Source organism: Phacochoerus africanus, chromosome 10 (genome assembly GCF_016906955.1).
Source record: "Phacochoerus africanus isolate WHEZ1 chromosome 10, ROS_Pafr_v1, whole genome shotgun sequence".
Taxonomy (NCBI): Eukaryota; Metazoa; Chordata; class Mammalia; order Artiodactyla; family Suidae; genus Phacochoerus; species Phacochoerus africanus.
Window position 1 is genome coordinate 119,330,147 of NC_062553.1, and position 17,294 is coordinate 119,347,440.

Genomic DNA, 17,294 nt, shown 5'->3' on the forward strand with positions numbered 1-17,294 from the left:
AAGTGATAATGTTGACCATTCCCTTCTTTTAAAAAAACGCCTGCTATCCTTAGTTTATAAACCACATTCTCCTGGTGTTTGCCTCTTTCTACTGACCATAATCCCTTTTTAAGAGACCTGTCCCTTTGTGTCCCTTAAGAGACTGGCTTCTAAATATTTTTATTGCAACCATGAGAAGAAATATATTTCAAAACATAAATCTGTATTTAAAAACATATTTACACAGTTTCAGGAAACAGTCCTTCCTTACTTATGTGTAAATATATTCTGAGAAACTTTTTATATCATTAAAAATAATAATATTGGCATAACTCCTCATCTTAATTGCCTGGCTTACACATTTTTCAACATTCTGTGTCAACATTATGTATCATTTTGCATGGGGTTCAAACAAACCCTGAAGTGACCAGTCTGCTTGGTCACAGCTATCCAAACATCTGTCATCTACTAGCACATGGTGGTAGCAAAACCCAAGAGACTGGGTAATTGTTTTAGTTAAGCTCAAAAAAAGCTTTTAAAAGAATTGTAATTAAGTCCCCCGAACTTTTTTTTTTTTTAAGGATGCTACAGGTCAGAGGCATTTTGCTAAAAGTTTTCAACTGAATGAACAAATACTATTTTGAGGAGTGGGTTTTAAATATTATAGAATAGATATCCCCTCTCATTTTAAATTACCAAAAATATCTACTGCCAAAAAAAGCCACGCTTAACATTAGAGTAAATTATCATAAGAGGATTAATTATTTTCTAATTTTAAGATTCCACTGCTTGATTTTATTCCTAATGGGAAAGCAAACAGGCCTGTGCATCTCTTCTCATCGCTTCAAGCATCCCTTGCCCATTTATTAGCTCATTCACTCATCAATAGCTACCTAGCATTTCCTGTGTCCATGGTATTGTACTTGAGACCACAAAGGATACAAATGAAAATCAAACATGGATTTGTCTCTCAATAGATGTAATGTTCTTTATTCATTCATTCAACATTTAAAAATAATGTTTTTCACTACTTTTCTGCCTCCCAAAAATTCATGATATGTGACTGATTAACTTCTTACTTCAAGATCAATGCTTTTGAATCATGTTCAATTCAACTCCTGCTATAAAATCAAATCCAACAAGACATTGTATGAGGTTTTCTCCTTTTTTTCTTTGTTTTTTTTCAAGTACTCTTTTCATCCTGAGAAAGCTTTATCTGTTAACAATTAACACTTAGATCCAAATGGGAGTGTGATTAGCTATGACTCAGTCATGTTACATGCAGTAAATATTAACCATCGAATAGATTTGAAAACTAGATAGCAAAATCCCAATAAACTGTATTTTTTGTCTATTTTTAGGACCTGTTTTCATGACTTTAGCAAAATTCATTACTCAGACAACAACCTGGTTTCTAATCTCAAAGGAAATGAGAGATTATGTTTTATCTTCTCAAAGCCTCCTGGGTAACAGTATTTTAATCTCATGGAATTATTTTCCAGTTGAGACATATAAACCCTTACAAAGTAAATTAATCATGCAGGATGTTAATAACATCAGGGCACTTTAGAAAAGAATGCGCTATGGAAGTGATGACCCAGGACGGGGTTCGTGCTATGCTGTCGGCCCAGGAAATCCGGCCAGGTACACCCTACCCCAAATGATTTCTCCTTTTTGTGTGGAATGGCAGCCAAGCCTGGCAGCCCAGGTTGGTCGAAATAACTCTTTGTCCTCACCCCCCACGACACAGCAATTCCACTGCAGGATGTACATTCTTGCACAGAGACTGAGAAAACATGCATATGTGAAGACGCTCCTCCCGGGATTATTTGCCATGAAGAAAAGTTAGAAAGAAAATTTCCCCAACACACCCACACATATAGGATGATTCTATTATTATAAACACAGTAAAATAAATCACCTAAACCTAAATATATCTTTAAGCACCAATCTGACCAATGAACGACAGAAGTGTAATTCAGACATACAATATGATATCACACGTGCAAAATTTACAAGCATGGGATAGCGTAAGTTTATGGTAAATCACAAAACATAAATACATAGATATATACTAAGTTCAGAAGAGAAGTTTCTTCTAGGTTAAAAAAAAGTAGAGGACAGGATAGGAAGGGAGGAATTTCATTTGTATATATGTATTTTTTTTTTGGCTGCACCCATGGCATATGGAAGCTCCCAGGCTGGGATCAAACCTGTGCCATGAGCTATACCAGATCCTTAACCCACTGTGCCACAAGGAAACTCCCTCATTTGTATTTTTAATAGGCTTTTTAAGCATCTGAAATATGTATGGCCAAATCTTGACATTTGTTAAATCTAGGTAGATAATTTGTGTTTTTCAGTTTATTCTCTTTGATCTTCCTTATAATTCAAATGCTAGCGACTTTAAGCTTTTTTTTAAGCTTTTTTTTTTTTTAATTGAACAAGTGACCTGTAAACTTGCATCCGATCTGAACCACAGGTGATATCTACTGTGAGAAAATTGCGGTTGGAGTCATTGAATGGTCTCCATCCATCTCACCAAGCTGATGCTCCAATTATGATTCCTGGAAGTTTGTCCAAATTGGAGCAGACACTAGAGGAGGGTACTCAGTGAGCAGTAATTACAGAGGCTGGGCAGATTGGTCAGGGTCCCCATCAAGAAGCCAGACCCTACCCACCACATAAAAAGAAATACTAAGGAAGAGCTTAGTTGAAAGTTATTACACTGCCCGCCCCAAAAGGTAAGGAAAACGCTTACAAAAATAAAACTAAATTGAGACCAATCATACCCAATGTTTCTGATGGCATTCCCAATTTTCCACATAACTTTGTCAAATTAGGTAAAGTGAGGCACTGTACCACATAAGCCCTCCACATGCCTCGGTTCATTTCAGACTTACGTCTAGGTTTGATATTATCTAACTTTATATGTAAGGACACTGAGACATTGTTACCAAGGATTGAAGGTGAAGTTTAAAACTAAATATGTAAAGGAAAACAAGCAAGGAAGGAAGGAGGAAAAGGAAGGGAGGAAGAAGAAACTCCCTACAATATACTTCAGTAGCAGAAAGGGTTAAAATATTCAGGGGCGGGGGAAACCTTCAAGTAGTATAAGGCCAATAAAATGTCTTTTTTTTTTTTCCATAGATAAATCCATTTTTGCTACAAATGGAAAAGCTGACCAACAGTGTCTTTGCCTAAAGAATTGGTAGAAACTATCCCTATGCAAACAACAAGCTTGATCCTATGTTAAAAATTTACATAGTCCTTTTCATGCCCTAAACGGAAAATAGCAGGTGAATAAATATAAAATAACCCTGAACCAAAAAGAAAATAAGTGATTCCATATACATTTACATCAACATGCAGATGGGGACGTAGGGAGAAAACTGTACATAGACCAGTCCAGTGAGAATTTTATTTCTACACCTCATGTTTAACATTCTCGTCTTACAATGAAAAGTCATTTTGACATTTTTTAACACCAAAAGGCAGTTTTAAAAGCCATGGTTGGCTTGCATTTTTGTCAGTGTCTGATGTTCTCAAGAGGCAAAAAGCAATGTAGACCAGAAGCCTGAATGACCGAAGATCTTCTGGGGATACAATTGCTCAGGGAACTTGAAAAAAATATGAGGGGGAGAAACAACCTAGGGAATGGGTTCTAAGAAAAACAGCCAAATTGTAAGTGAATCATGTTTAAAGGAAATATACTCATGACTGATATTTTTTATTTAATTATAGGGACCCATTAACTACTACCATATTAGAGAACTGAGCATGTTCTCGTTCTTAATAGTTTAAAATATCTCTGTGAGATAGGAATAAATGGCAACTCCTAAACCCCTTTTCACTGTGCACCCCCAAGCCCTCACCTCAAGGGAGGATTATTAAGTAATGAATGAATGAAGTAAACATAATTGAGACCTAAATCACTCTTTAGGTAACAGGAAGTAGAACTTTTTTATGATTCTGGCAGGCCCCAAGATAGAACAGGAAAGAAACCTTATGATCTTCAATAAAATTATGAGGCCCCATTGGCTCAAAGCTGTGCTAATTGTAAAATGAGCTTTTTCTCAATATAGGTTTTCAAATGTACTTTTATGAGGGGGAGCATAAGATTAAGCTGGAGCAGCAAAGTAGAATAAAGGTTGTTTTCCAAAGGAAGTGTTAGACAAAATGCCAAATTTATGAAGCAGTTAAACTAAAAAAAAAAAAAAAAAAAGTTACGTGATTCTTGGACTTGTCAGCCACACCGATGTGATGAAAGAGGCTGGTTATGTGAAGAAATTTGTGAGCAAGCTTTTTGGATAAAACTCTTTGAAGCTGCAGAGGGAATAAGCAACCAGATAAAATAGGAAAATTTGAGGGTGTTTCAGGTAAGAGATATCCAGAAATGGAGGAAGGAGGACTTCCACATAACTCATAAAAATGCTTCACAAAAAACATCTGCTGGGATCAGACAGCACAGAGCGATCTTTTGTGAACACAGTCAAAATAAGATCTTTCCCGCTCCCCTCCAACTACCTGTTCCACCTCCTTTATGCCTACCCTGCCCTTAAACCCAACTGGGACAGAAAGAATAGACAGTAATTAGGGATGGAAATAAGGAAAAAAAAAAAAAAAGATGTAACAACATTCTCCCTTCCCAGAAGGCACAGAGTGAGAATAAAGAAGGATCGTGAAGCAACTACAAACAAGCAAGGCCAAATACGCTCTGCTTTTTCCTAGGACAAAAAAAAAAAAAAAATGATAAAAATAAGAATAGACTTCTTTACAGATCTCCAAATAAGCAGATATATTTAGCTGTCCTTATGCATTTATATAAAATGAGTTTTTCATTTTTCAGGTCATCATTTCCAAATCTCATTTCATATAGTTTTTAACCAAACCCCTACAGATCACTTACCAGCTCTACTAGGACAACAACTATTTATTACTCTCTGTGTGTGCACAGTAACATGCTTAGAGTAGGGATTGAAAGGTTTTTTGTTTTTATTTTTTTTGCCTGTGAACTACTGCTAAAGAGGTAAGAGTAGAAATTTGAAGAATCAAAGCACTAGCACATCCTTTTACACAATCCCATCTCTTCATGCCTCATGATTACACACTTGTAGTAGGGTGTAAATGTGAGCCAAAAAATTCCAATTTCTTCATTACTCACTATATGGAAAAAGCAAAGGTTAGTCAAAGGCCCTATTGTACTTAACAGTGACAACTCAAGTGAGAAATCTGTACAAAAGGGCAATCTAACAAGTAAAATTTGTGAACTGTTACTAACATTAATTACCTAATAATATAATAATGTGGGCAATGTTCTTTTTGTAAAAGAGAAATTTGGTTTCATATAAATTAGGTGGCATTTAACTTTTAGGATGCTAATTTCAGAAGAAATTTATTTATTGGATTACTTTATTTTGATCAGATTCAGTTTACTTTCCATCTCAATTTAAACTGTTATTTCTAAACACAGTATGCAGTGCTTGCAAAATCATTCCATTAAATGAGAAAATGGCAGTGTCCTGCAAATGCCCCTAGATTCAATTACCAAAGTCTAAGTAGTCTCTAAAAGAATATTCTGTTCTTATAATGCTGCTATAATGAAGCTCATCTACTTGCCACTAAACAAATTTTAGGCATTCCAGCTCAGCCAAAATTCACAGAGAATTTACCTATTCTTGTATTCTCACTTTCTAAACTTTGTGTTAAGTGAAAATCTTATACTTTAATATGAATCATTCACTCCGAACAGGGCTTTACCAGGCACTAGAGCAGCGACACATCAATGCTTATGTTAGTTACCTTCATCTTACACACTCTAGGGAGAAGCTACAAGTCCTTGGAAGACTAGGACTGGGTCTTTGTGAAAAAACCTTCTCCAGCTCATACATCTTACAGAAATTAAAGATTTCCTACAACAAGACAAAAGAAAGTATATCCTTTTCAAGTAAAGGATAACCAATAGGAGTTCCCATCCTGGCTCAGTGGTTAATGAATCCAACTAGGAACCATGAGGTTGCAGGTTCAATCCCTGGCCTCACTCAGTGGGTTAAGGATTCAGTTTGGCATGAGCTGTGGTGTAGGCTGCAGATGCAGCTTAGATCTGGCGTTGCTGTGGCTATAGCATAGGCCAGCAGCTACAGCTCCAATTAGACCCCTAGCCTGGGAACCTCCATAGGTCACAGGTGTGGCCCTAGAAAAGACCAAAAAAAAAAAAAAAAGAAAAAAGGATAACCAACAGTGTCAGGCTAGGAGATACTGAGTGAGTGTGAGTGACTTAGGGTTCTACCAGCTCAGAGAAGACCCTGTCAGGCTGCAGAAAGCCCAGGAGAGGGGGGGATTCACAGAGTCAGTACACTCCCAGCCACATCACCCTAAATCTTGACCATAATTGAGGTACGATAAAAACTGCTTTCAACAAGGTGTAATACTAGGCTTTACCATTTGGGTTTCAGGTAAACTGATGACTCTTGCTAATTACTGCATAGTGGGTAGGCATTATACGTGTAATCATGTGGCAATCATTTAACAATAACCAAGCTATAAACATGTCTAGTCACTGCAAGGAGAGTTTGAGTCTGTAGAAAGAGCCAGCCATCACAAAACCACATTAGGAACCACAAAAGTGTTACATTCAGGAAATACACAACCTTACTCATGAAATCACTTTTCTAATAACAATACTAGAAATGAATATAAATAAGAAATGAGAGGTATAGGATAACTTTGTGTCTCTTCATGACAAAGAGATCATTTTTTGAATGTCTACAGCTGAAAAGCAGCTTCTACCAGTTTAGAACAGGAAGACAATCTTCTCTCTGGTGAAGAGAGTGGATCGCAGATAAACAAAGTCCCATATTATTCCATTGACCAAGAAGCCCTAGATCATTAGGTCCTAGTAGCACATCTACAACAGAATTAAAAAAAAAAAAAATACACAGGTCAATCCAACACTTTAAGCAGCTCTCAGAAAAGCCCTCAAACAGAAGCATTCACACCAACAGAAAATAATGAAATGATCTGAAAAGGATTTTTAAAATACAGTTGACCCTAAACAACATGGGTTTGAACTCTTTGAGTCAACTTACGCTGGGATATTTTTCAGTGGTAAACACTACAGAACTACACAATTCATGGTTGACTGAGTCCACAAATTATACGTGGATTAACCCCCATAGATGTTCAAGGGTTAACTATAAGTAGATATAGAATACACAGAGATAATATCTTCAAAATAAAAATAGACTATTTTCCTATTACGAAGGTGTTGAAATGTAACTGCTAAAAGCTAGCCTTTGGAAATCCCGGAAAGTAAATACCTGCTGTCACAAAAATGATATGCAGGGTTACCGTATTTAAACTAGAATTTAAAAAGTCACCTAGAACAGAGAAGAAAGATACAGGAGTTGAAATTCCTTTCAATGGAATCAGAATTCAAATTCCCAGACTCCCCTGACGCTTGGATTCAGTCATATATATATATATATATATATATATATATATATATATATATATATTTGATGCCACTAATCAGACACATCCATTTGAGACTTCCCTGTGAAAGCGAGCCAAGAAAAGAAATGATCTGTTTATGCAACTTCCACTTTTTCTGGCATGAGTAGTGAGAAGGCAACTGGTATTTTGGTGGAGGCAGTCAAAACAGGGGTGGTTTTCAAGCAGCTGCAATTAGTCTTCCTGGTGCAGAAGGGCTGCCCTCATCTCCATGTACACGGAGGAAGCAGGGAAATAGTTTGCGCATCAGGCAAATTCTTTGATAGAGTTTTGGAACATTTCTTTTCTGCTTAGGACTGAGAATCATGATGTCAAATGGTGAGACAAAATAACGGCAAACTACATTAATATCTAAATAAATTAATATCTAAATAATAAACTTTTAACAATATTTAAATATCTAGTGAAGATATTTACAAATAAATATAAAAATATATAATAAAATATTCATTCATATCTCAATAATATGATTCGTTGTCAGCAAAGCATAATAACAGTAAATATGTTTAAAATGGAATTAAATTAAATATCTTAGAACTCTACACTTTTTTTTTGTCTTTTGTTGTTGTTATTGCTGTTGTTGCTATTTCTTGGGCCGCTCCCACGGCACATGGAGGTTCCCAGGCTAGGGGTCGAATCGGAGCTGTAGCCACCGGCCCACGCCAGAGCCACAGCAACGCAGGATCCGAGCCGCGTCTGCAACCTACACCACAGGTCACGCAATGCCGGATGGTTAACCCACTGAGCAAGGGCAGGGCAGGGACCGAACCCGCAACCTCATGGTTCCTAGTCGGATTCGTCAACCACTGCGCCACGACGGGAACTCCAGAACTCTACACTTTTAATCAACTTAGCCAAACATCATTAAGTCTTTTGAGTCTCAAGGTCAAATCAACAATATTTAACCTAGAACACAACCCCACAAGACTTTTGACTAAACTTGCACTGCAGGAAGTCCCTCACCAAGGGACAAACTATGTCCTAAAAAGCATTTTAGATCAGATATATAGAATATATAGAGATATATAGGATATACATACTCTATAAGACACCAGTTTCCTATTTTTAACACAAAGATGTCTAATACAGTATATGTGAAGAATAATAACAAGACAAGAAGAGAAAAGCTTCTGAGAAAAAACTCAGGAAATGTGTAATGCTAAGTTACAGGATCAAGAAACATGTTGAGAAGATGGCCTGAATCATTGAGCCAAAGCAAAATATATCCCTGAATTAAGAATACTCGGATCTTTAGAAAGAAGAAGACATAGAGTTATCTGTTTCAGTGATTATAAAACATCATTTTAAATCTGAAAGAGTTCATTGAAAATGTATTTTTAAAGTAAAAATTACCATAAATTTCAGTACACAGAAATAGTATTCCTTCCCACAGTTGTTACCAAATTCTTCCAATGTGCATTCTAACCTCTTCCTAAAAGTCAAGTGAAATTTAATTTTTAAAAAAATGAGAAATACAGTAGGAACTATATCCAATTACTTGTGACAGATGTGATAGAAGATAATATGAGAAAAAGAATGTATATATTCATACAACTGGGTCACTTTGCTGTAGAGCAGCAATTGATAGAACATCATAAATAACTATAATAAAATCTTTAAAAATGAAAAATAAGAAAAATAAGGAAACTAGAGGAGATTCAAGCAATAAAATTGCTTAATTTCATATATAAAATAAGATGGAAAAAAGAAAACCACTCAGATCAGTTAACATAATTAAATTGAATAGTCTGAGTTGTCCTTTCAAGGATTTTCAATTTGCTTCAAATGAAGAAAATTCAACAATTTACCATTGATAGGAAACATGCCTAAAGAAGAATCGAGAAAGATTAAAAATACAGGTATAGTCAAGGATATTTCAAACAAATGCTAAGAAGAAGAAACACAGATAGCTAGTTTACTATTTCATTAAGCAGAGTTAAATCAAAAAAGCATTTACTTGGAAAAAGGGTGATACTGTAATGATAAATGATAAATACAATAAGGCAAAACAACCATAAGCTTTTGTGCTTCAAGGAAAGGAAAAAGGAACAAAATGATTACTGAGTATATTTTAATACACCTCTTTCAGAATCCAAGAAACATCAACAAAAAATGAGCTACAACATATAAACTTCAAACATACAAAAACAGAGCTTCAATTCATGGATATAATAAACTCTACAACTAAAACACCGAATGCACATATGTTCCCAGAACATAAGCTGGTAAATTCAGGAAGGGCACAGAAAACAAAACCAACAGAAAGGAAGATGCAACTGGAATTAAATAAGAGCTAATACTGTATAATATTCAATGGGGGACATATCAGCAATAAAATGGAAAAAAAGAAAAAGAAATTTTTGTGAAGTGTGAAAGGATCAGAGAGGAACTTAGGGACGACACCCCATCCTAACAACAACTGAAACGCTGAACAGACGGAAAAATCAACAACTCCTTCTGGATGTAGAGGGAGAGAGGGACCAGGGAGAGCCGCGGCCCCAACACCAGAGAGACTGAGCCAATTACAGGTGGCCATAGCTTACCAGGGAGCAGAAACTCCAGGGCAGTGCCTCACGAACCAGAAGCAGGAAACTGAACTCTGAGAGCTAAGAGCTCCATGGGGACCCAGTCATAAGGGGGCCTCCACTGCAGTGTGACGTTTACCTCCTAAGTAAAACCAGAGAAAAATTCCCTTGGGTTTCCAGGAGAGGGAGGAGGCAAGGAACCATTTTGAAATACTCTGGAGCATTTTCTCTTAACAAGGCCTGCCCTCAGGGGAAACTAATTAACCCGAGCCTAACCTGCTGCGGCAGCATCAGAGCCTAACTGACCCAGGGAAGGAACCACCCAAGTGCAGCCCATTCTGGCCTATCTGTCCCACCTGAGGGGAGAGGGGAAAAACAAAAAACGGAAGCTTTTGCAAAGGTCACAGTCCAGAGGCCAAAGGTTCAAGAAGAGACTGAGACATAATCGCAGGGCTATGAAGCTCTTCCTCTTCCCTCACACATTACTAAAGGCCTATTTACCTGGTATAGCTATCCAGCTATCAAGAAAAAAATTATAAGGCACAACAAGAGGAAGAAAAAAAACACAATTTGAAGAGACAGAGCAAACATCAGATTCGGACATGGCAGGATTGTTGGAAATACTAGACTAGGAATTTAAACAACTGTGATGAATATGCGAAGTCTGTATTTTATATGTAGACAGGGTATAAAGCCTGCAAAGAGAACAGATATGCAATGTAAACAGAGAGATGGAAATCCTAAGAACCAAAAATGAATGCTAAAGATAAAATCAAAACACTGTGAGGAGTTCCCCTCATGGCTCAGTGGTTATCAAATCCGACTAGGGCCCATGAAGTTGCCAGTTCGATCCCTGGCCTTGCTCGCTGGGTTAAGGATCCGGCGTTGCCATGAACTGTGGTCTAGGTCGCAGACGCAGCTCGGATCCCGCATTGCTGTGGCTGTGGTGTAGGCCAACGGCTACAGCTCTGATTAGACCCCTAGCCTGGGAACCTCCATAGGCCACAGGTGTGGCCCTGGAAAAGACAAAAGAAACAAACAAAAAAACCCACTGCAATAGCACTTAAGAATGCCTTGGTGGGTTAGTGAACTAGACATGTCCAGGGAAAGAATCTCTGAGCTAGAGGATGTATCAATAGATTCCTCAAAAACTGAAAAACAAAAAGAACAAAGACTGAAAATACAGAATATCCAAGGACTAGAGCAACTACAAAAGGTGTAACATATGTGTGATGGGAATACCAAAAGGAGAAGAAAGGAGGAGAAGAATTATTTGATGTAATAACGACAGAAAACATCCCCACGTTAATGTTAGACACCACAGACGCAAGAAAATCTGGGCTAGGAGTTCCCGTCGTGGCGCAGTGGTTAACGAATCCGACTAGGAACCATGAGGTTGCGGGTTCGGTCCCTGCCCTTGCTCAGTGGGTTAACGATCTGGCGTTGCCGTGAGCTGTGGTGTAGGTTGCAGACGCAGCTCGGATCCTGCGTTGCTGTGGCTCTGGCGTGGGCCGGTGGCTACAGCTCCGATTCGACCCCTAGCCTGGGAACCTCCATATGCCACGAGAGCGGCCCAAGAAAAATGGCAAAAAGACAAAAAAAAGAAAAAGAAAATCTGGGATAAATGAAAAATAAAAATAGAACTATACCTAGGCATATCAAGATAAAGGACAAATCCTGAAAGAAGACGGGGGGGGGGGGGGGGAGTAATTTCTCCCAATAATTGGGATCAAATTCTTGCATGGCTATCCCTGGATGACTATTAGTGCAAAGACGTAATGATCTCAAAATGGCCAGAAGCTTCCAATTCTTCAAAGTCATCATTTCCTAAGTACTAGTTCCTCTGTATCTACCATGCTTAAGGTTATGATGACAAGAAATGAAATTCCTTAAAACTAGTTGCTACATAGAGTTCTCACCGTGACTCAGCGGAAATGAATCTGACTAGCGTCCATGAGGATGCAGGTTTGATCCCTGGCCTCGCTCAGTGGGTTAAGGATCCGGCGTTGCCTTGAGCTGTGGTGTAGGTCGCAGACACAGCTCAGATATAGCGTTGCTGTGGCTGTGGTGTGGGCCAGTGGCTACAGCTCCAATTCGGCCCCTAGCCTGGGAACCTCTAAAAAAAAAAAAAAGCTCATCGCTAGATGTCATCATGAGAAGGGCTACTTTACTGTCAAGTCTTTTTTTCTGGCTATAGGAGAAACTGTGTGATGCAGAGCCTGCTCGTTTAAGGTACATACCATAAATTTGTAGGATTTTATCAGGAGCAGAAGCCATAAATAATTCCACCACTCTGTCACATCAACTGATTTCTGATAATGAAGCATATGGTTAAACCAGTAAGTTCCATGGGCATAAGCCCATCACTGCAATATATATGTGGTAACATATGTGCCTTCATCACAGGTACATTTATTCAGGATGAAAAGACATTCTGACAGGCCACAGATCAAGGTGCTGGGAGAAGTCTGTCAGCCTAAAAGGCCAATGAAAACCTGAAAAAAGTGTCTAATTCCATGAGGGAAAAGTGCCTATTCTTCTAATGGGAGGAGTCTAACATAATCAATGGCCACCAGCCAGCTGTCATTCCCCAGAAGTGATCAGGATGGGGCTGCAGCAAGCATTGGCCTCTGCGGCTGTCAGTTTGGGCACTCAACAATGGCAACAGTCAGAGAGAAATTTGGTGAGGATGAGACCATGTGGCTGAGCCCATACTGAGCCTCTGTTCAGCCGTTATGGTCATTTTGTTCATGGTCCTATTGTGCAAGTACTGGTAGATTTGAAGGGAAGGGTGACAGATAACAAGAGGCCCAGTCATTTGTGATCCTAGTTAGTAGAACCTCCTACACTGTGAAAAATTCCCATCATAGGAGTTGTGTGTATATATATATATATTTCTTTTCCCCCCCATACCTCCTGGTCACTAATTTTCCAATCTTCTTTGTTCCAGGTCAGTTAGCCAATTAGCTAATTAAGCAACGAGCCAAAAACGTAATGAATACACCTCAGTCAACATAGATACATGCTGGAAATCATCTTTCCTTCCATAAAAAGTGGACGACCAGAGGTAGCCCTAAACACTATTTTCCTGAAATATTTATTTGACGTCGCCCTACTCTTTCAGGACCATTCCTCAAAGGAGCTACAATGCAGAACCCACGCACTTCCACCCAACCTGATACACCATGGAGATTATTTGTGAGCCAGGACAATGATTCCTTCTCCTCCATTAACTGGTAACAGGGAACTTGCTGTGAAACTATAGGTTGGTATGAGGAGACCGTGAAGGGACAGATACAGCAGGAGTCTGAACCAATGTTCATGCAGTTCACTGCTAATTCTAGACCTGTTCAGGAGAAGTCTTATATAAACTACCTCCATTTTATAATGGAATGCTCCTGTGCATGCAGTTTTCTGTTGCAATAGATCAGGTAACACCTGGTTCCTGATGGGAAGTCCAGGCCCCTTGGTTACATGGGGTCCATGGTCAGGTGTTCTGTCTCTAACCAGGCCCAGTAGCAACCTAGGAGCTACATTTCAAATGGAAATTGGTTGGTGGCCAAGGAAAGTATAGCCTTACTCTAAAAACCTAAAGGCATGCAATGTTATCTTCTCTGTTATTTTTCCTCTAGGACTTTTCAATGACTTCTTCTGCCTCAGACATCTCCAACAAAATCACATCCGCCAGGTTAAAAGGAGTAAGTTGTCCGAGAGGTAGCTTTTGGACTACAGCCTAGAACTGCTGCAGGGCCCTATTTATAGCCAGGCTATACTCAAAACTAGCAGCATTACTAGATATATAGTAAATGGACTGATAAACATCTGTAAGTATAGGTTGCCTCCAAAATCCAAAGAAATCTGTGAGGCAGTATGCCTCACTATTCATCCTAGATGCAACAAGGAAGAGAACAAGTCTGCCACTTTAGACACTGTCCATATAAAGGATATCTTGATATGGCCCAGAACTCTGATTCCCGGGACCCTCCCCAGTGTGGCAGTCCTCAAATATTTTGCAAGGATGACTGCTCGCCCTCTGGCATAACCAAGTCTCACGAAGGTACCTTAGGTGTTTACTACTTTCTTCCTGGTGGGTCCAACTGTCATATTGTCATCAGTGTAATAAACCCGTGTGATACCCTGTTCGTTACTCCAGTGATCGAGGACCTTCTGAACTGTATTACAAAATCAAGAGAGAACATAAAATTTGACAGCATCCTGCGCCAAGTCAGTAAATACCATTTTCTCTGCCATGTAAATGCAAGCTGCTTCTGATTTTTTGGTTTATTCATTGATAGGGATTGACAAGAGGGCATCTGCCAGGTCAGTAACTGCATATCAATTTCCGCAGAGTGTGTGAATTTTTTTCCAGTAAAGACACCATATTTGGAATTTCAGTAGTGACTCCCATGGCTCCCCCATCATATGAGTGATGATCCAGCCTGGTTTTCCATGCACTATCTGGATTTTGAGTTAATTTTTCAGTCAACAGTCATTTAGTTGAGAAATGTAGATAGAATTGGTAGGAATCATTATTTGTGCATCTCTCAAATCTCTGACGATAGGACTAATATCCATTATTTCCACAGGGAAGCAGTACTGCTTTCCATATACGATTTTGTCAAGGGTTGTTGGAGACTGTTGAGGGGCTTCTGTTTGGTCCCTCCTGCTCTCTTAGCCCTTGCTCTATGCGTCAAGGAACCACTCTTGTGATTCCAACAGATATTAAATAAACATATACATTCCGGGACTAGGAAATAAAAATAGGACAGGTCTGTGGGACAGAACCAAAATTCCATCATCTTGACCTGAATAAGTCCCTACTGTGTTCAAGAGCTCATAGGTACATTTTGGGTCTCTGAGAATCAACAAAAATTTAAAGCCAGTATCTCAGAAGCCCTAGAAACATGAGATTTTTCCTTTTTCCTAGCACTTGGTCACTTAGGTTTATAGCTGAGGTCTCTTGGGGAAAAACATAAAGGAAGCATCCCAGTTTACATCTGTAGCCACCTTGCGGAGTCCCTTCTTCAGAATGTCTGGTCTCCCTTTCAATCAGGGCTGTTTGGATCTGTGAAATGGAACAGTTCTGGAAAAAGGCTATGAGGCTACAGAATATGAGCCTCCTGCTCTTACAGTGAATGAGGTTTCTGCCCAGCATCCCTAGAAGTTCTTCTGTATAGGTATTTTATTAGATTACCAATATTTTAATTTTATAGACTGCATAGTATATATTCTTCCTTGTATACCATAATCCATCAGCCTAGGCCACAGATTTCTGTGACCCAAAACACTGAGTAAATTCTATCTCTATGGCTTATCCCAGTAATGGGGCCCATACAGACTTTTATGTTACCTTGACACACCAAACCTAACATTCTCTGAATCACTTACTCCCACTAAAATCAACAAACTTAATCCCAATGGGGCACGTCTACCCTTACCCTTGGCCTACAGAAGCTAACCACTCCCAAGTTTTTCAAGTTGCAGTATCCTCCTAACCTATATGTTTTTTAATACTTTGACCATCCCCCCCCCCCAAAAAAAAAGTAGATTCTTCCAGGCTCGTCACAGGATTTTGGTTGAGAGAGGGGGATGCTGAACAAACTCCATATATAAATCCACCACAACATATACGTGTTTCCGCGGTTTGGACGGCTTCCTCTACAGAAGCTATGCCAAGAATGTCCTTCAACTGTGTGATTCCACTTATATGAGGTAATATATAAAATAGTCAAATTCATAAAAACAGAAAGTAGAGTGGTATTTACAGAGACTGGACAGAGGTGCAAAGGAGAAGTTGTTTAATGGATACAGAGTTCAGTTTTGCAAGATGAAAAAGTTCTGGATGTCTATTTCACAACAGTGGGTAAATACTTAACACTACAGAACCAGGCACTTAAAAATGGTTAATGGGACCGATTTTATAATCGGTATTTTTTATTACTTCGTTTTGGGTAATGTAACCTGATTACCTGATTACCACTTCCAGGTTATTTTAAAATGCAATAGAGGCCAAATCCAGGGTGAGTACACTCTGACAATTAATTTCAGCCTGATCGAAACTTAAATTTCTACCTCCTTGGTTTAATGCTGCCATACATGCTGCCCAGGCTCTTTCTGAGAATGATCAATGATGTCTTCTAATTATTTTTTTCTTTCAAATTTTGGCTCCACCTAAAGAAGATCGTATACTGCCCCCCCCCCCATCCCCATCCCTCGACCCCCTGGCCTAGGCTGTCTTCGAATCTATAAGGCAGTGAGAGCAGCTGAAGGTGAGCCAGGGAGAGCACGGCCATCACCGTAAGAGAAAAAGTCTCCAGAGAGAGTGATTGGAAAGTTTTTATGTTGAGGAAGGCTGGTTCCCTCAGACGGCAGAGAGAATTTGAAGGGTCTAGAAGAATCTCAGAACCTTACCCGTGTCTGCTGAAAAGTTCCCATATCCGAATGTCTCTTCCCTCCCTGCTAGTGCCTTTACTTTAGCTTTTAAAAACTTAGCGTGTAATCGTAACTACCATTCTGTAATCCTGATCGCCAGACAGACCATGGGCGTGATCCTGAGCCATACCTTCCCTGCACATACAGCAGATGCCAGATAACTTCAGACCTGCAAGGACATCTGATAACTTCCCTATTTCTGCTTAAATGTATATTCATATCTTTCAATTACTACATTCACCCTCCCTACATCTCCAGAGACACGAGAAATTTCCAGCTGACTCCCCAATCTTCATTATTATTACTGTTGCCATGGAAGCTGAGCGCTCCAGCCACAGGATCTTCTCATTCCTGCTACTTAATACGTGGTATCATCCAGTTGTATCAGCATCACCTGGGAGCTTGTTAGAAATGCAGCCTCTTAAACATCATCACGGGCCTATTGTACCAGCAACACATTTTAATAAGAAATTGCAGTGGTTTGTATGTACATTAAAATTTCAGAAGCACTGTCCTCATTTCTTGCCTTTCTCAGGCACTACCACTGGTAATAGTTTGAGTAACTGTGACACCACAGCATGTCACAGATTTATCTGTGACTCATTTTTGCCTTGCAAGAAAGTTATATCTGCATTTATTGATTTTATGGGTAACCCAATCTCAGATACCCTTTTGACAGTTTATTTTCTGGGACCAACTATTTTAATAATCAGGTCCTGGCAGAAAACAGATGACATAAAATTATAATTTAAGGATGGTTATAAAAGGACTATTCACAAATGTGTGTAATGACAGAATAATACAGTATGCAGTTGTCAAAGCACGCATGTACACAAATACCAGAGA